The sequence below is a fragment of the Rattus norvegicus genome, chromosome 3 (genome assembly GCF_036323735.1).
Source record: "Rattus norvegicus strain BN/NHsdMcwi chromosome 3, GRCr8, whole genome shotgun sequence".
In the NCBI taxonomy this organism is placed as follows: domain Eukaryota; kingdom Metazoa; phylum Chordata; class Mammalia; order Rodentia; family Muridae; genus Rattus; species Rattus norvegicus.
Window position 1 is genome coordinate 120,248,803 of NC_086021.1, and position 20,167 is coordinate 120,268,969.

General features: G+C 40.8%; 1 protein-coding gene across 13 annotated transcripts in view; it reads right to left on the reverse strand.

Annotated features, from left to right (window-relative positions):
• The window catches only part of Ryr3 (ryanodine receptor 3), a 547,337-nt gene that overhangs the window by 362,674 nt on the left and 164,496 nt on the right, over positions 1 to 20,167 (reverse strand). The gene's annotated exons all lie outside the window — the stretch shown is intronic.

Sequence of the window (20,167 nt, forward strand, 5' to 3'; positions counted from 1 at the left end):
CAGTACATGGCTGGCATGTTAAACAACGAAGCTGCCAATAGATGGCAACTTGAAAACTTGAGGCATCGAGGAAGGCAAGCTTTAGTGATGAGCAGCGGCAATTCCCACAACTGATGTGAAGAGACCCCTGAAGCACTGACTTCTCCCACGGCTCCAACATGTATGAAAGTACATAAAACAAATATAGAATATGCAAAACTGAAACTCGTACCTGTGGATAATTCAGGTCCTACAACAGGTCCTGTAGGTGCCTAAAGGGTACCTGGCAACCCTGACGTTCTAGCTGTCACCTGGCGTTGTGATGAGATACTCTGAAGGTGGGTTTCTGAAGAGCATACACATCCAAAACATAGCAAAATTTAGAACGGAAGAAAGGCGGATTTTCCAATAAGAGACAGGTTTATGGATCAGTTAAAGGGTCCGAGCATCCATCAGAAGGAAGGTGGGGCAGTGGGTAGTAGGGTTGGTATAACAAAAGCTAGCAAACATGGGAATACTGATAGAGCGATGCTAAGTGAAAAGAGGAGAAACAAGGTCTAGTTTCAAGATAACGTTCATGTTTTAGTCTTCAACTTCCTTTAGTGTTAATAGGAGGCACATGGAGCACCATTCCCCTTCCCATATATTCACTTAACCTTGTGTCTTGGTTGATTGCTCTTGCTGTGGTGAAACACTATGACCAGAAGTAACTTGGGAAGGGATGGCTTACATTTCCCAAGTCACAGTCCACTGAAGGAAGCCAGGGCACACACTCAAATAGGGTAGAAACATGGAGCCAGGTCTTTCTGCACGAAAGTCACCGATGAATGGTGCTTACGGATTCTATCCATGGCTTGCTCAGCTTGCCTTGGATTGAGGATCACCAATCCAAGGATGGTACTGCCCACAGCGGGCTGGACCCTCCTTAACCTTATAGGCTTCTCTTTCTCTCAGAGGCGATCTCTCAATTGAGGTTCCCTCCCCTCGGGTGACTATAGCTTATGTCAAATTGATGTGACAACAGCCATCACAGCTCTCTTTCTTTTGGGTTGTTTCTACAGACTACAGAAACCACACTGAGGTTTTGTTCTCTACTGTCATTAAGTGGAACCCGGAAGCAGCAGGGTGGGAAAATGTATATTGCTTGGCCTTCTAGGTGCATAACAGAAAGAAACTAGAGAGTAACATGAGGTTCCCAGGAGAGCTGAGAAAGCGGCACACCAGAGCAGAAGGCTCGCAGAAGACAGGCACCGCCCTATGTTCATAGCTGCATGGCTCATCAGTACTATTTGCTGCTCTGGGAGCATCTCCATGCCTTGCCTGGCCTTGACTGCTATATTAGCTCCATGAGACTCACAGACACAGGACAGATGTGAAGATAAAGCTTGAGGTAACCACACTTGAGGTAAGTGCTAGAACGATACCTTGGCTTCTAAATATTTGGAGTCTCACCTCTACCCCATCCCTGATCCCTTCTTCCGACTCTAAAACTGAACCCAAATTCCAAGGTAGACATACTCCCCCCCACACACACAGTATTTTTGTTTTTAGGGAAATAAGCATATGACTACAAACTGAGTTCTGGCCTTTGAAAAGTTGGCAAGAAAAATGGGCAGATATTCAAAAAATTCACAGTGTTCTAAAGTCTTTGTAAAAATAAGTTTTGTAAATATTTTCTCCAAGATAGAACAAGTCCTGTTATCTCTCCACAGATGATTCAGTTTTATTCCCTTCAACTATCTACTAATATCTCAGAAAACCATCATTTTTACAGATTCACATTTACAAGGGGCATGCAACGTTCACCTCAGATATTTAAAATACAGCCACGGTGCACAGTTAGCACTACTAGACAGTGGCCCCAGGAAGTGAGGAGGGGGTGCTATGGAGGGAGAGAGATGGGTGGGAGAGGAACAACTAACACAAAGAAAGCTGAAAAAATAACTTAGAGGTCTACTTATTTATAAGTGCACTAAAATAGAATTAAAAATGAATGGACGTGTTGTACGTGGAGAAAGAATGCTCCTCCCAGAAGCCTCAGGTCACTATACAAAAACACCAGTGCTGGCTGGGAGATCCCTCCCACTGAGATGGTTGTTGGGGATTACCAGAGACTCACCAAATGATACAAGCTATTACATTTGACACTGGCTTTGTTCATTTAATAGAACTTAAGTTGTCAGTAGGGTTACCCAGTTGTGAGAGCTGCAAGTTACATGATCAGGTTGGCAAGATGTGCCCATTGGTCCAACATGAATATATCAGAGTAACCAATCACGTTTAAACTTAGGATTTAAGGCCTTCTCCACAGGAGAAAACTCCTGCCTGGTACTGTACACCTGGCTAGGAACCCATGGCTGAAAAGGTCCTAAGTTGAACAGGAAAGGTACCTCTACTTATTTGCTGATGGGCCAAGCATCACACTGATTTCTAAAGGTTGATGGCCTCATCAGACCAGCTTCACTTTGTGATGGGCATCAGTTGGACTTGTAAGTGATCCAAATGCAGAAAATCAGTGACTGTGGAGTCACGTAAATGATATCTATATTCCTTCACACCTCCCCTGGCAGGGCTCAGGGGGTGTCATGGAAAAGGTGGCAGAAAGTTGGTAAGAGCCAGGAATCCTGAGGATAGCTGTGAACACGTGTCTTCTGGTATTGGCAGGGCCATTGCAGTGGTGGTTACCTGCATAGACCTGTACATCAAGCCAGCCTCAGTTTTTGCATGGATTGGGGATGGAACATGAGGTACGGCCCATAGCTGGGGAACTACTGACAGAGGATGAATACTGGGTTGGGGGAGTAATTTTTCTTAAGGACTGTGGCTTCTTGTAAGTTGTTCAGACCTAGGGGATGGCATCACATCCATGTACAAACAGACAATACTAATTAGATTCAGTGGTTTTAAAAGAAATGATATGAAATTGGTAAAGGGATATGTTTGAGGGATCAGAGAGGACTTGGAACGTGATAGTGGGGGCTGGATCAGAATACACACACACACATAAATACTTCAAGAGTGTGTATATATAATATACATTTTCATAGATGAGTATATGCATACACACATATGTAAATCCTAAACGTGTAACACAAACACATACATACATTGAAGTATTCACTTAGTAATAAGTGCTACTTGAATCTAATGGTAATGCTGTAGAGACCCACGACCTCTTTGAACTATACTGTCTTCAGTTTTGTCACTCTTACCAGGAACATTCTAAGAATGGAGGATAGAGAAACCAGAAGTGCAAGTGAACTGTGAAGTTTGACTGGGTCTATTAAGGTGTGTTAGGTGGCCACTGATAACCTGTCACCCAGGGCAAGAGCCAACAGTGGTAGACACAAGGAAAACCATAGGATACTCATCCTCTTCTTTGAATCCAACTCAGAATTTAGATGGAGAAATCATGTCGAATGCTGCTTCAGCCTCACCACCCAAGTGTGCCCTGCTGAGCCTTAACCTTCAGTTTCTTTCCCCTCTCTGTTAAGTGTCTAACTTGAAAACCCAGTTTCCTCTTAACAGTGAGGGTAGAAAAAGGGTGTCACATGCCTGATTATGGTCTCCCCGCCTTGGATATCAAAGTACCCAACATGAAATGATTAATTTGGCAACAGCAGGAGAGAGAACAGACGTATCAACAGCAAGAGGGGACTATTCCACTTCTCAAAAAGGAAAGTCCTTGCTCATGATGACCTCAGGACAGCCTGTCAGATCTCATGAAGATAAATGTTTCAAATTAGTGAGCCTCTCTCAGTGGGACCGTCTGCATTATTTTTCGGGAACAAGGCGGAAAATGAAAGGCATGTCTCATTTCCTATTAAACTTGTACGTTTTGGGAACAGAAATTTGTTTACCACAATTGCTTTTCATGGCAGGCTGTAGGCTTGAGAGTGATGCTAGTAAGTCCATGTCAGTGGTTTGCTTCATTTTTTAACTGGATCAGCACACCTAAGCTAGCTTGCTACTTTGTCATCGACAGTAGAACAACAAATGGGAGACAGGTACATGGAAGTCAATGACTGAAAATGTAGCCTCGCCTCAATTTCTCAGAGTATGGTCTGAGGACTACCTACACCCTATGGTCAAACTACATTCAAATCAGATTTCCAGTCCTAAGCCTGGGGCTGGTATGGGGATGCAGACTCAAGTTTGAGTAACAGCAACTTCTGACCGAGAGCTTTGTTCAAGATCCACTTTCTTGCCACAGTTTAGCGTCTTTAAACACAAAGTATCCTTTCAAATTGGCTTTCATTTGTTCTGTTGGTGAATGTCTGTGTGTGAGTGTATGTGTGTGTGCTCACACATGTGAGTATAATATAAAGCCCATAAATCGATGTTTGGGTGTCTTAATAACTCCTCAATTTATTTCTAAAGCCAGCTGTAAATGAGCCCAGAGCTCGATGATTACATCAGGCTCTGGGAATCCTTCTGTCTCCATCACCTCAGCCCTGTGATTAAAGGCAAACAACCACTTAGCTGTTTCATGTGTGTTCTTGTGATCTGAATTCAGGTCCTCATGCTTATGAGGTAAGTGCTTTACTGCCCAAGCAGCCCTGAGACAAGGTGTTCTAAACTCCTACCTAAGGGACTGTAGGAAGTAAGGTCTCAGTGTCCATTCTTCAGTTTGAAAAGTGGCCAGAGAAGGTAGTGAAAATTTTCTCATGAACTCAAAAAAAGTTTTTTTAAAAAGGCCTAATCTTTGTGGACACACACACACACACACACACACACACACACACACACATGCACAAAAAGTATTCCAGTTATTAACTAAGGTTTTATGGTGGTGGTAAGCTTTCCTGCATGCATTTCAGGTACTATACGCATCTTAAAGTAAAAGAGATGAGGGTATTTGAACAGAGGTGCCATGGATTATTACTGCAATAACTCAAACATCAAGTCTGAAGGTGATGCTCTAGGGCCTGAAAGGGTGGGGCAGTAATTACTTATTCCACCCACTGTACTCAGGCAAAAGTAGAGCTAATCCACCTCCAAAGAGATAAAATATCATCCTCTTTTGAAGAGAAATGCCTTGGGATATATATATAGTCAAATGTCAAAGAAGGTCTCAAGGCAAAAATCCTGATGAAAGTCTTCTGTTAAGAAAGGAACCATTAGGTCAAGGGCTTGTAAATTTTGCTAACCATGCTTTTTACCTGGAAAAAACAGCTGAGAGTTGCTTGCAATAGCTCTGCGCACCTTCTGTGTCTTGCTCTGTAGGCTTTGGACAAAGTTTAGTGGAGTTTATGTGAAATGGGAAAGGTGATGTAAAATATCTTCATGAGGAAAGCAGCAAACCCTGGGAGGTCCAAGCTAGGAATTCTCTATGACTGCCCCCGATCCAATTCAGATGAAAAAAAGATCCATGATTTTCCCAGAATGCAATTGAATTCTTTCAAACAACCTGTTTTCCAAATGCTGGGAAGTTGAGAATAAACAAGGTATTCTGTGAAAATGATTGAAAAAATGCTTCAGTTCACAAAGTTTGTTTGGACCATTATTTAAGAATGAACCTTCTGCGAGTGAATGGGCACATCACGAAAGGGGGAAATAAGGCTGATCTTAATGCTCAGAAGTCTTAACATCTGAAAGCATTTTAAAATATCTCCTTCTAGAAAAATCCTCATTGTGACATACAGTTACTCTGGTCAGAGAGGCTACTTTGCATAACATTTTACAAGTTGGAGAAAGTAAGAGTCAGGTTCTTTTTGAATCAACATCTAGTATTTTTTCTGCAAATAGAGTGTGTTTTATAAATTTATGAGTCAGCACTTAGCTTCAAAGGTCACAAGCACGATTTCGGTTTTATCTCCAGGTTTGGATGGAACAACGCTTTGATTTTTTTTTTAAAGCTCTAAAACAAATGCAACACCTCATTTTTCCCTGTAAAAGAAGCAACTTGAAAAAGGACATTTTTTTTCCTAATCGCAGAAAAGAGGTCCATCTTTGTGAACTAATTAGTAAGTTCCGGTGTTGGTGGAGAAAGAAAATAATACTGCTAATTGGGACGAAAATAGCAGCGATTAGGTCTGAAAGAGCAACGAACTGAGCGCAAAGGGGCCTGGGTGTGAATAATTCCTACTCATAATTCACCTGAGGCCATTTGCCTGCTGGGAACAAGCAGGTGACGAATGAACAGCAGAGCCGTGGTGCTACTTTACACGCTGAATAAATTCTTTTGGTGATTCCCTTCACTAAGGGACAGATTACTTTTAAATATAAAGGGGCCGGTGTTGCCTCCAGCAGGTAAGTTATCATGACAGCATTAATAACTCAGGCGAGGAGGAAGACAAGACAGATGAGAAGAGATCCCGGAGTTAAAAGGGTGCGCTCTTCTCCTTTCCTCTTTATCTATGGATCCAGCAAATGACAAGTGCATTAATATACCCAACGTGCACTGCGCTGACACCCGTGCTATTACTTTTGATATCTGTTTCTCTCTCCGTTTCTTATCTGCTAGAAATAGCAGATCAGAACACTGGAAAGTGAATGTAAAAGATATAGAAAAACTAACCAGAGAAGGCAGCATAGGTGTTCAACAGAAAACAAAAAAAATGGAGTGTGGACCTGTGCTTTCAGGATCTGAAGTCGGGATCCCGTCCCAATCATTCGGGTGATGAGTCCACGGGGTGGGGGGACGACAAATAATCCTGCTCTTTTTGTCGTGGTTCATAACAGTAATAGTCTCCAGGCTAATTTGAGCAGCAATCCAACATAGAGTTCTGGCCAGTAAGAGATGCCCTGTGCTGTCCCATCATGGAGTCAGGCCACTGACACGTGCTAATACACATGCTCAGCCATTCTGCTCATCCCTGACTTGGACAGTAAGGTTTGGCGCAGGCGTGTTGGCAGCTGAGGGAAGGGAATGTCCACATTTAACAGAATGATGGCCAAGTTCCCATCTCCTGTGTGCCAGAACTGGATCCACCACTGCCCAATCTGGCACCACTAAGCCGTGATGATGGTGGCCCTAGTCTTTAGACAACTGTCACCATTGATATCCTTTGCTATTTCTTTAGTTGCCTTCGTTTAGTGTTCTCACTCCCCAGTCTCATACCCAACCTCCTGCTCCCTCTCCTCCACTCCAGGTCAGCATGCTTCCTTATCATTCCACTTGGCAAGAAGCTGGCCGATCACCTTTCATTCACACACCAGAAGCAGGAGAGAGGGAGAGAGAATGGGGGGCAAAAGGGAGGGTGGAGAGGAGAAGAGGAGAAGAGAGGAGAGGAGTGAGGAGGAAGATAGGGGAAGGAAGGGGAGGGAAGGGAAAGGGAAGGGAAGCCTTTAAAATCTGCCTTCTGTGACATACTTATTCCAGGAAGGTTTCAGCCCCTAATGGTTCCATAAACTCCCTAAACAGAACACTGACTGGGAATCAAATATTCAAATACAAGAGCCTATGAGAGAGGAGTCCATCCACCCACACCTGTTACAACTTTCTCTTGGTTTCCTACCTACCCAGTGACTGCTCTATCAACACCGCCTTTGTCCCGCCTCACTTCTTTGAAGTATTTCATACCTCACTACATGACATGCACAACACCTACAAGAAGCCAGACCCTGTCAGTGTGGATTTGTACTTGATTTTATCTCTTGATCCCTTCACAGTCATTAACTGTCCCAGAGGAAACCTGAATCCTGCTTAGTGTCCTTCTGTTCAGTTCATGTTCACAAGTTTGCCTTCCTCCACAGCAAGTCTTAACGCACGGCGACCTTCAGTTCCTGTTCCTTCTTTGCCTGAGCCCTCCCCTCTTCTGCTTCCTCTTGGATACGATGAAGCTACACTCACTTTAATGTCAGCACTAATAGCGTCATTTACCATCTCACACTTCACTTGACACCCTAGTCCTCTTCATAGTCTCTTAACTCAGTGCCTAGAAGCACACTTGTGGAAATTTCTTCTTTACAACAGGATTTTCATATTCTCAGGGTCTCAGCTAATGGTGGAGGAATATGATGCCAGTAAGAGTAGTATACTCCGGATGAATATTCAAAATAAACTCTTCCAAGGCGGTGGGGGCAACCTATAGCTCTTTAAAGATGGAAAGGCAGCCAAGTAGTATTCATGTGGACTTACGCTTCCTCATAAAGGTATAGATCTGTTCACAGGTTGTATATATAAGAGGTGCTATGGGACCAAAGGCTTAGTATGATGTTATCAGAATATCTGAACAGTGAATAGAGGAATTCCAGAAAAGAGAACCACCACAGGCTACTGTCAAGGGCTTGGATATTGGTACAGGATTATACTGTAAGGTATACAAAGAAAAACAACCGTTGGAATGCCAAGTATGAGCAGAGGCTCACGCAGTTACCCAGCTCTAGGCTGTCGAAATTTGATGTTCAAGGTTTGCTCTTTAGAGGGGTTTAGAAAACACAGACTTTTTATTGAAGCCCAGAAAAAATTACATTTCCCACATAAGATGCATACTCTGAAGAGGAAAGAAAAGCTAAAACACATCAGGGCAGTATAAGAACAAGTAGGAGGCCCATCCACAATTTAACTGCTTTCTAAAACAAGATACAACCTTCCAGGGGAAGATAAAGGAAGCACAAAAAACCATGTCCAGAATATAGCAATTAAAAAGAAAGAAAGAAAGAAAGAAAGAAACAACACTAAAAGAAACAAAAGCACCAGGAAGTCGGAGACTGGAATAGTAAAAAGTGAGGCTAGCCTGTGCTACACAGTAGATGTTGAGGCCAGCCTGTGCTACACAGCGAAACCCTGGTTTTTAAAAAAGAAAAACATAATGAAAGATGAGAACAATCAAGCAACGACCAGAAACAGTTATTAAAAATCTAATACTCAAGGGCTTTTAAATAATTATTATAAACGCAAACTTATAGGGAATAAAATGGAATGGTCAGTGAACAGAGCATCTCAGGAGAGCATGCAGAATTTTAAACTAACATTTACAAACAAGTGATCAAGGGATCAGCAGTCAAGAGCATTGGTGTCTCTTCCAGATGGCATGAGTTTGATTCCTAGAGCCCATATAGTGACTCACAACCATCGGTAACTCCAGTTCCAGGGATCTGATGCCTTCTTCTGTCCTCCACCAGCACATCACACATGTGACACACCAATATACATGCAGGAAAAATGCCCACACACAAACACAAATCCCAAAACTTCAATTCAAAACTAAAATTATCTAAAATAAAATTTTCTTAAAGGGGGCTTAACATTTATAATAAGACAACCGAGAAACACAAACAAAACATAAAATAAGTCAATAGGAAGTAAACTAAAAGAAAAGTTAAATAAATAAATAGGAAGCAAAACTAAAAGATGAGTTAAAACAGATAAAGAATTAAGAGTTAGACTATAATTGTGGAGCAATATAGAACTCACTTGTAAGTCACTCATTTTAGAAAGAGAGAGTAAGCTGAAATCTTCCGTCATCATGCCCCCACCCCCATTACAAAGTTGACAAAATAAAGTAACCAAGAGAGCCTTGACACTCAGAAAAACTCAAGCAGGATAAACTAGTGAAACCCATCCTCAAGCACATCTTTCAAATTGCGAAAGCTCAAAGATAAAGAAAGACAGTGAAACCTTCTGTAGAACAAGCCTTATTAGGAAGAATGGTATTAAAAGTGAAGACTTCTCGTCAACTTCTTATCAGGAAGAGCAGAATACAGATGACTGTGGACAAACATCTTTAAAGTGCTGAAAGGAAATAAAGTGAAGCCAGGGCTTTCTATCCCAAGGAAATAGCCCTTAACAGTAAGGACGAAATGAAGAGCTTTCAGTGGGACACAATGTGGGAGGCTTTGTTCCCAGCACAGCTGCAGCAGAAGAAATACAGAAGGATTCCTTCAAACTGAAGGGAAATGTTGCCAAATAGAAATCTGCACCTAGAGAAAAATATGAAAAGCACCAAAAATGTAATTATGGTGATATAAAGCCTCTTCTCCTCTTTTATTCTTCCTTTAAAAGACAACTGACTATACTAAGAACGTAGGGTATGACATCTTATATCATGTGAAAATAACGTACATAGCAACAGCACAAAGGACTTTTAAAGGCAGTGCAGGATCGAGAGAAGGGCGACTGTGACTCATTAAGGATTTGTATTCTTGTTCTTAAACAACTCGAGATTTGCACATAAAGTTGTATATGTATTAAGTGCATGGTATTGCACACCCATAATCCTAACACTCGGACACAGAGAGGCTGAAACTGTGATATTTCAGTAAATATAAAGAGACTGAGTATTCTAATAAACAGTAGAGGTCTTAAATGGAGAGCAGGACTGTTTGTTTTTTCATAAATAATACATTTTAAGTGCAGTCACAAAGACAAAAGCATGTTGGAAACAAAGCAATGGAAAATGAACAATGCTAATAGGTAGAGTAAAAAAAATGCTTCTAACTATTTGATATCAATCAAAGTTCTGCAAGACCAAGGATAAATAAAATTATTCGATAAGAAATGCCCAAGTGTATTTGTGCCTAATAATAGAACTTTAAAGGCTGTGAAATGAGGCAGACTGAAGGGAGAAATCAGTAAGTGAGGTTTCCACAGTGCTTTGCAGCAATTTGCAGGACAAGAAGCTCAAAGATCAAAATTCAGTATTAATATGCCATTATTTGGACACTAGGGTGAACCACCTTGGTATTCATAAAACACTCTTTCCAACAGCTTCAGAATGCAGTCGTGTAAGCACACATGGGACATTTATCAATACAGACCATACATAGGGCTAGAAAATGAGCCCAAATAAAAGTAAAGACTAAACAGCTACAGAATAAGTTTTCTGACTACATTGGGATTAGAAAACAGTATCGATTAAAATCCATTTCCCAGCAATTCATTTTGCATCTTAAAAATGTCTACTCACTGCCTAACCCTTCTGTGGTGGTTTGAAATAAAATGGCCTCCAAAGGTTATATATTTGTATGTTTGGTCTCTGGTTGGTAGAATTGGTTTGGGAAGAAGTAGAAGGTGTGGCCTCGTAGGAGGAAGTGTATCACTAGGAGAAGGATTTGAGGTTTTAAAAGCCCACACCAGGACCAGTCTCTGCCCACTCGTTCTCCTAGTTGTGGATCGGATGTAAGCTCTTAGCTACTGCCCTAGAACCATGCCTGCCTGCTTGCTCCCCACCATGATAGTTATGGACACAGCCTCTGGAACTGTAAGCAAGTTCCCCATTAATGCTTTTTTTTATAAGGTACCTTGGCCATGGTTTTTCTTCACAGCAAGAGAAAAGTACCTAAGACACTTTTACATCTGACTTTCTTTTTCTGGCTATCCTTACTTTTCTCCTTGAAATGTCCCAATGCAAGTGCCCCAATCTTCAAATTCATGCTTTTGTAAGATAGTTCTAATTAATTTAACTCATTACAGGGGTATCTTATGGAGTTAAGTTATCATTTCCTAAGCCTCTGATGTGTGTCTGCTCCTCTGATATGGATAAGAAAGGCTTATAGCACTTAAGGTATACAAGGCACTGGTGCAAATCTCTTCCTAATTACAAACTCAGATGCCTCCTTAATAGTGCTATCAGGTGAATGGGTATTTCCTTTTCCATGTTTTAGGTTAACATACAAAGTAATGGCTCTATTATGGCATTTTGATACGCATACATCATTACAATTGGTTCTGACTCAGCGCACCTCCCACTGTTTCCTTACATTATTTTTGATGTTCCCTTTTCCTTCTCACAAAACAATATCTTTTGCTTTCCCGTCACACGTATTCCATTACACTCTCTTCAAGATCTTTTCCTGCATTCTCTTGCTCTCTTTTATATTTTAACAAACATAAATGTATTAATGCATATCTATACCTATATGCACACTCTGTATATGAAAGAAAATATGATATTTGTCTTTCTAAGACATTTAACATAATCTCTATTTCCCTCTAAATGTCACGATTTCCATTTTCCTCCTGGAGGAATAAAATTACATTGTGCATATGTACCAAATTTTCGTTTATTCACCTCTATCCACCAATTTGCTCATAGACATCTGAACTAGTTCCATATCTTTGTGATCACAAAGAGTACAGCAGTAAATGTGGAAGTCTAAGTATCTCTATAGTGAGAAGTAAGAGTCCTGTGCATACTTGGGATGGTATAGTTGAGTCTTACAACAGCTCTATTTTTAGTCACTGTAGGAACCTCTACACTGATTTCTATAGTAGTTTACCTTTGTACCAGCAGATTGAAAGGTTCCTTATTTCCTATGAGACACAGTCTTAAAATATAAGAGGCAGAGACAGAAAGAAGTAGTCATTTGTCCCCAGACAAACAGTTATCAAGCAGTGAGCTCGAATTTCAAGCCCAAATCACCTGGCTCTAATATTATGGTCATTTACCATGGCACTTTTAAAATCCTTGGTTTCTGTGCTTGTAGACTAGTAGAAAACATAAGATCGGACAGGAAGAGTAGAAAACTCACTGTGGTCGATGTTTGGTGCTCCCTCTCTCCTATGTACACACATGCATATCACCATGTCTGTCACAGTACAGACAGACCTAACGATTCTCTTTATTTTGCTTTGCAGGCTTATTTTGAAAAAAATACATCATTGTTTCATTTGCACTGAAAAATTATGTATAAACATTTTTAAGATTGTTTCATATGCTTGATCACAGCCCTTGTGCTTTAACAGGTCCCATTCACTGAGGAAACATACATGTTTCTGACTTTGGAATGCCAGAAATTCATAGGCCAGATGTAGAAAGGTTGTATGGAGGTATGCCCAGGCATTCTTGATGTCTATCTATAAAGAAGAACACAGATTCTTCATCCTTAGGTGACTTAGATCTAAATATACTTTATATTTTTTAATACCATAGCAATGCGACATTGATTTAAATTTAGGATAAGTAATATTTAGGAGGCTACTTAACTCCAGGTAAATTCATATACTCCCTTTTTTTGTTGGGACAATGTTTGCTTTGAGGAGTTGTAGGTTACACAGTTAACAACATTTCAATAAGTGGGACATACCATAGGAAACCTGATTAATGTTACAGAGAATCAAAATCTCAACTTATGAGGCCATTAAGATTATATGACAAAGGAGTTTTATTAAAAAATCTCACTCATCTAGCATTTCATAAGCTCCGAGGGCCACTGAGAATATAGCAAAATCATTGGTAATTCAGAGGTAGTATACAGCTTCAGGCTGTACCTCTGTTTGCAGACTTTCATACTTTATTTCTTAGAAGTAAATAGAAAATATCTTTCAGAGCTAATTGCTATGAAAATGGTAGAAAACAAGACTATTCTTGACGGAGAATTGTATCTCAGTTTGCATCATCTCCAGAAAGATCTTTGCCTAACTGATTGGTGTTTGACTCTGGGTCCTGAGTGACCATCCAACTTTCAGAAATGACTGTATTCTCTTGTTTTGTTCCATCCCATTTCAGTCCTTTCTAGTCTAGTCTTCCTAAACAAGAAGTAAAAACAATGCCAATAAGATCTATCAAAATCACCCGTTCAAAATAAGGTTTTAATTATACTTTTTAATTTATATTAATTGTAGTCAGTCAAATAATGAGTATCCATCCCCCAAACAAGTGAATTTTTTATACATTTAAAACTCAAGCTATCAAGAGACATGCTAATAAATTTTGGGAGGTCCAAGTTATATTGTTCCAGGGTCATTTTATTTCAGTTTTCTAATCAATAAAAATCAATTCTAAAAGTTCCCACATTCTTTTCCCTCTTCAGTGATATTTTATTAAGGCACATAGGATCTGAGTGTCTAAAGGTATTAGAATAAAGGAACTAAGATTCTGAACAAATCTGAAAAGATTGGAGTATTTGTTTAAATGTCATCAACAAATCACTGTGGGAAGGCTGTAAAGTCTCTTCTCATTCACAGACATTTGACCCTTAGGTAACTCTCCAGTTACGTTCCTGTGGTCATCTGATAAAACTGGTGTGCTAAGTATGTTGCCAGGGAAAATGCTTTGATAGAAACAATCCCTAATTGACAGGCTGCATAGGGACTGGGAAAATGATCAAGATCTTCTGGGTGGTCCTATCATTGTAATTACACCAGTGTGGAGACTTTCTAGCTAGGGCTGTCCATTGAACAGAAGGAGTTGTTACAAGATATATTGGATCCTGAGATACATGGAGCTTTAACCACTGCTGCTCTCATGCGGATTTGCTATCTGCTATCAGCCTCCTCTCTTGCATCCTGAATAGTCATCTGGGGTAGGATATGCATATCCTTTCCCTTGAATTGTACCTCTGCAAGGATATCTACAAAAGAGTAGTGACTGACACTTACAGCAGTGCAAGCCATGATTTTCTTCCTATGTCCTTCTGAGAAAAGGCAGCCAAAGAGCCTTAGAAGATTGATACTGGGATTGCAAGCTGGTACAACCACTCTGGAAATCAGTCTGGAGGTTCCTCAGAAAATTGGACATAGTACTACCTGAGGAACCAGCTATACAACTCCTGGGCATATACCCAAAAGATGCTCCAACATATAACAAGGGAACATGCTCCACTATGTTCATAGCAGCCTTATTTATAGAAGCCAGAAGCTGGTAACAACCTAGATGTCCTTCAACAGAAGAATGGATACAGAAAATGTGATGCATTTACACAATGGAATACTACTCAGCTATTAAAAACACTGACTTCATGAAATTCATAGGCAAATGGAAGGAACTAGAAAATATCATCCTGAGTGAGGTAACCCAGTAACAAAACACACACACACACACACACACACACACACACACACACACACACACACACGGAATGCACTCACTAATAAGTGGATATTAGCCCAAAAGCTTGAATTACCCAAGATACAATTCACAGACCACAAGAAGCTCAAGAAGAAGTGCAACCAAAGTGCAGATGCTTCAGTCCTTCTTGAAAGGAGGAACAAAATATTCATAGGATGAGATATAGAGACAAAGTTTAGAGCAGAGACTGAAGGAATGGCCATTCAGAGCCTGCCCCACCTGGGAATCCAGCCCATATACATACAGCCACCAAAACGAGACAATATTGCAGATGCCAAGAAGTGCATGCTGACAGGAGCCTGATATAGCTGTCTCCTGAGAGGCTCTGCCAGAGCATGACAAATATAGAGGCGATTCTAGCAGTCAACCATTGAACTGAGAACAGGGTCCCTTTTGGAGGAGTTAGAGAAAGGATTGTAGGAGCTGAAGGGTCTTGCAACCCTATAAGAACAACAATACCAACCAACCAGAGCTCTCAGAGACTAAACCACCACCCAAAGAGTACACATGGACAGACACATGGTTCCAGCTGCATATGTAGGTGAGGTTGACCATTTTGGGCACCAATGGGAGGAGAAGCCCTTGGTCCTGCCAAGACTGTACCTACCCCTCAGTGTAGTGGAATATCAGGGCAGGGAGTGGAAACGGGTGGGTGGTTGGGTGGGGCATCACTGTCATACAAGAATAAGAGGGGTTTGGGATATGGGATTTATAGATGGGAAACCAGGAAAAGGAATAACATTTGAAATGTAAATAAAAAATATCCAATAAAAAAGAAGATTGAATGTTAAAGGGAATCAAAGATTATTCTATAAAAGGCTCTAAGGAACCAAATAGATATGATATGAAAGACTAGAAGAAATATCATTAAATTCTTAGTTCCAAAGAATACATATTTTACTTTAAAATTATAATAAATAAAACTGTTGCTGCTATTAAGAAAATAAAGTTAGGACAAAACGGCAACCAACAGAGTGGGAAAAGATCTTTACCAATCCTAAATCCAATAGAGGGCTAATATCCAAAATACACAAAGAACGCAAGAAGTTAGATTCCAGAAAGCCAAATAACCCTATTAAAAATTGGGTACAGAGCTAAAGAAAGAATTCTCAGCTGAGGAATATCAAATGGCTGAGAAGCACCTAAACAAATGTTCAACATCCTTAGTTATAGGGAAATGCAAATCAAAACAACCCTGAAATTCCACCTCATACCGGTCAGAATGGCTAAAATAAAAAACTCAGGTGACAGCAGATGCTGGTGAGGATATGGAGAAAGAGGAGCACTCCTCCATTGTTGGTGGGATTGCAGACTGGTACAACCACTCTGGGAGTCAGTCTGGAGGTTTCTCAGAAAATTGGACATTGCACTACCTGAGGACAGAGCTATACCTCTCTTGGGCATATACCCAAAAGATGCTCCAACATTCAACAAAGACACGTGCTCCACTATGTTCATAGCAGCCTTATTTATAATAGCCAGAAGCTGGAAAGAACCCAGATGCCCTTCAACAGAGGAATGGATTCAAAAAATGTGGTACATCAACACAATGGAGTATTACTCAGCTATCAAAAACAACGACTTTATGAAATTCATAGGCAATGGATCGAACAAGAAAATATCATCCTGAGTGAGGTAACCCAACCACAGAAAAACACACATGGTATGCACACACTGATAAGTGGATATTAGCCCAAATGCTTGAATTACCCAAGATGCAATCCACAGACCACATGAAGCTCAAGAAGATGGATAACCAAAATGTGAATGTTTCACTCCTTCTTAAAAGGGGGAACAAAAATATCCATAGGAGGCAAAGTTTAGAGCAGAGACTGAAGGAATGGCCATTCAGAGCCTGTCCCACATGTGGCCCATACATATACAGCCACCAAAACTAGATAAGATGGATGAAGCTAAGAAGCCCTTGCTGACAGGAACCAGATATAGATCTCTCCTGAGAGACACAGCCAGAACATGTGCAATACAGAGGCGAATGCTAGCAGCAAACCACTGAACTGAGAATAGGAACCCCATTGGAGGAATTAGAGAAAGGACTGAAAGAGCTGAAGGGCCTTGCAAACCCATAAGAACAACAATGCCAAACAACCAGAGTTTCCAGGGACTACACCACTACCCACAGACTATACATGGACAGACCCATGGCTCCAACTGCATATGTAGCAGAGGATGGCCTTGTTGGACACCAATGGAAGGAGAAGCCATTGGTCCTGCCAAGGTTGGACCCCCAGTGCAAGGGAATGACGGGGGTGGGAATGGTAAGGGGGGGTGGATGGGGAGGGGAACACCCTTTTAGAAGAAGGGGAGGGGGATGGGATAGGGGGTTTATGTACAGGAAACCAGGAAAGGGAATAACATTTGAAATGTAAGTAAAGAAATATCCAATAAAAAATGTTAAAATAAAAAAGAAGGAAAATAAAGAAATACTTTCTTCTTTGCTTCCTGGTTTCTGGCTGTGGTTTCGAGTCAGTCTTATCAGCATGGCCACTTTAATTCCTGGGCCCATGCTTATTTGAAAGAGCAACTAAGCGGCCATGTTTCTATCAGATAATACCAGCAGATTTGGAGATCATCATGGCCACATGTGCAGGAATCAGTCACCGAAGCTCCTGAATGTTAGGTGAGTCTCACCTCTACAACACATGTTGACATTCTCATGCTTTTGTTCCTCATTTTCTCACCCCCACTCCTTGCTTGCACAAGTTCTCTCATTTTTTCCAGAACTCTTGTGTTGAGACTGTCTTTTGAATAGTCTAACTCATTTTTCCTTTGTCTGAAGTCTTTCCTTTTCCTCAGAGTCCAGCTCAGTTTTATCCCTCTGAGTGTCAACTAGCTCAAAATATCCTGGGCTAGCAATCCTCAAGGGCACTGATTGGTTTGAGGGTGGCAGATAAGAATTGTGTTTGATGTCCATGCTTCTTGCTCAGCGCCACCCTGGGGAACATAGCCTCTTACCTCTCTGCATGACTTACATTGTCTTTCAAGGACTACAGAACAGTGTAAATGGTTGAAAACTTCATGGCAGGGAATGAGAGGGTGTACTGAATGAGAAGAATGGGGCAGGCTGACAGAGAGGTAGACCTGTCCTATTTGATTTCAGGACAGAAGAAAGTACCAGAAATGGGTCCCTCTATTAAGATGCTCTCCATGATGGAGAGAAGAAAATTCTGAACACACATGCCACCTTGACCCTGTTTCTCTGTAACAAAACTCATTGAGCATTTTTCTCTTACTACATACACAAGACACACAACAATGGCAGGAATATCGCTGTAACAGGTAAGGTGTCCTCATAGGAAAGCAATTCCTACTCATTGTTCATGCTCCAGATACTGTGAATTCTGATTCTGAATATTTATTCTTGGAAGGTAAGCCAACAAAACCACATATGTGATTTGAAAAACACCTGTGAGGATTATTTGGCACTTGATTAGTGGTTGAACTATTAAATACAAATACATAAAGTCTGAGTATGTGTTGTAAGTACAGCTTTGAATGCATGAGCATATAGACAGGGACCAGGTGAGGAGAATTGTGACCATAGAGGTGTGCACAGTAGCTGTGCCTCAATGACTTTTCAGTCATCACCTCAAATATAGAATGAAATCAAAATGAGAATAATAATACAGCCAAGTGGAAATTAGAAAGGGTATTTCCTTATCTCCAAATGCACTTATGGGAGATGTGGTTTAGTTTTATATATGGCGAATACAAGCCTTCCTAGATCACAATATACAGGCTTTCCCTTTTATTTGACTTAGGATTTGACTATTATAAACACCAAGGCATTTACAGAACTGAAGAATTATGATTTTTTATAATTAAATATATTTTTAGTTTAAGGCTTTTATTTTAATGTTCATGATTTTATAAGTGCAGGGGCTGATTTTTCTTGTTATTCAAAATCAGACTTTGTGTTTCCAAAGGGATGAAATATTACCCCACAGGGTGAGGCAAAATGTACCCCACAGGCTCATGCTGCAGCCTTGGTCCAGGGCTGATTGTTGCCTGAGGTAGTGGAGGGACGTTTAGGAGGCAGAGCTTTGCCAGAGGAAGTGCATGGCGAGGAGCTTTTGAGAGTCTATGGCTACATCTCGGCTCTAGTTCGCTCTCTGCTTTGTGTTTGTGGTTGAAGATGTGACACCTTAGCTTCCCGCTCCTGCTGCCGTGCATCCCCATGGTGACTCCTACCCCTTTTAAGCCATACGCCAAAACGAATTCTTTCTCCCATAAGCTCCTTTTTGCCATGTTATTTCTCTACAGAAACAGAAATAAAACTAATACAAATGGTGTTCCTGGTATTATTTTCAATTCCAGCTACTGTTCGATGAGTTAAGCACTGTGTGCTTGGTACATATTGCTGTTCTTAAATTTCTACGTACCACTGAATTGTAGTTATTCTTATGTCACAGATTAAGACACTTATCTTACTAAATATTAACTCACAATGATAACAATTATTGTGCTATTATATTACACAATGTAACATAAGAGGTAATACACAAATACTAAACCATTCCACAATGAGAAAATCTTATAAGTTAAATTAAGGTGAAATTCCCACTAAGCTAGTAAGAAAGATCAGATAATGTACTCAAGGTCTTGGATTGACAATTCCATCCTGTTTACAGAATCACTGTCAACTTGCTCCACTGAGGAAAGAAAGCATGGGTCTGGTCCATCTCATTGCTCCATCACTCATCAGTACTCTTGGTACCACCACACACTGCATCTGACTTGACAGAAGGAAAAAAACTGAAGGCAAAGTTGAGTGACTCATCTGGGATCACATGACAAGCTAACAATTGATGATTAACATCTTGACGGCTATCCTGGTGATCCTCCCGTGATTTATAACTAAAGGGAATAGACAAAAAAATCTGCTAGGAGCAAGAGCAGATGTAAAAAAGACTCAGGAAAATAGAATTGAAGAACTTGGGAAAGACAAAATTCTACCTTACGGCTTTTATCTTACCAGGACTCTGTCCTATAGGGGCTGGCCAATGTCTGTTAGAAATCAGTAACTTACGTGTGGAGGGGGCAAAGCACTGAAAAGAAGAAGGTGACTTTGAGAGATGTGCCTATTGATCCCTACCTCTTTTTGCTCTGTCCTTTCCATCATAGGCAGCCTGGGGGTTGAACTCGGGTCATCAGACATAGTGGTAAACCTTTATTTCCTGAGCCGTCTAAGCAAAGTTTTGATGTGGTTATTTTATAGCTGGAATTAATATCTGTAATCAGTTGACCTTAAGTAAAGGTCATTGTCCCTCATGCCGTTTCTATGCCCCACTCACTGCCCCTGGGCTTCCCAGAGGAGAGGTTCTGATGCTAGAGTGCAGATGAACACATGACCGGTGGATTTCAGGCTCAGACCTCAGAATTCCATGGGCTGTGAAGGATCTGTTTAAGCTAATCTCTTTAACCCCTCACGCATC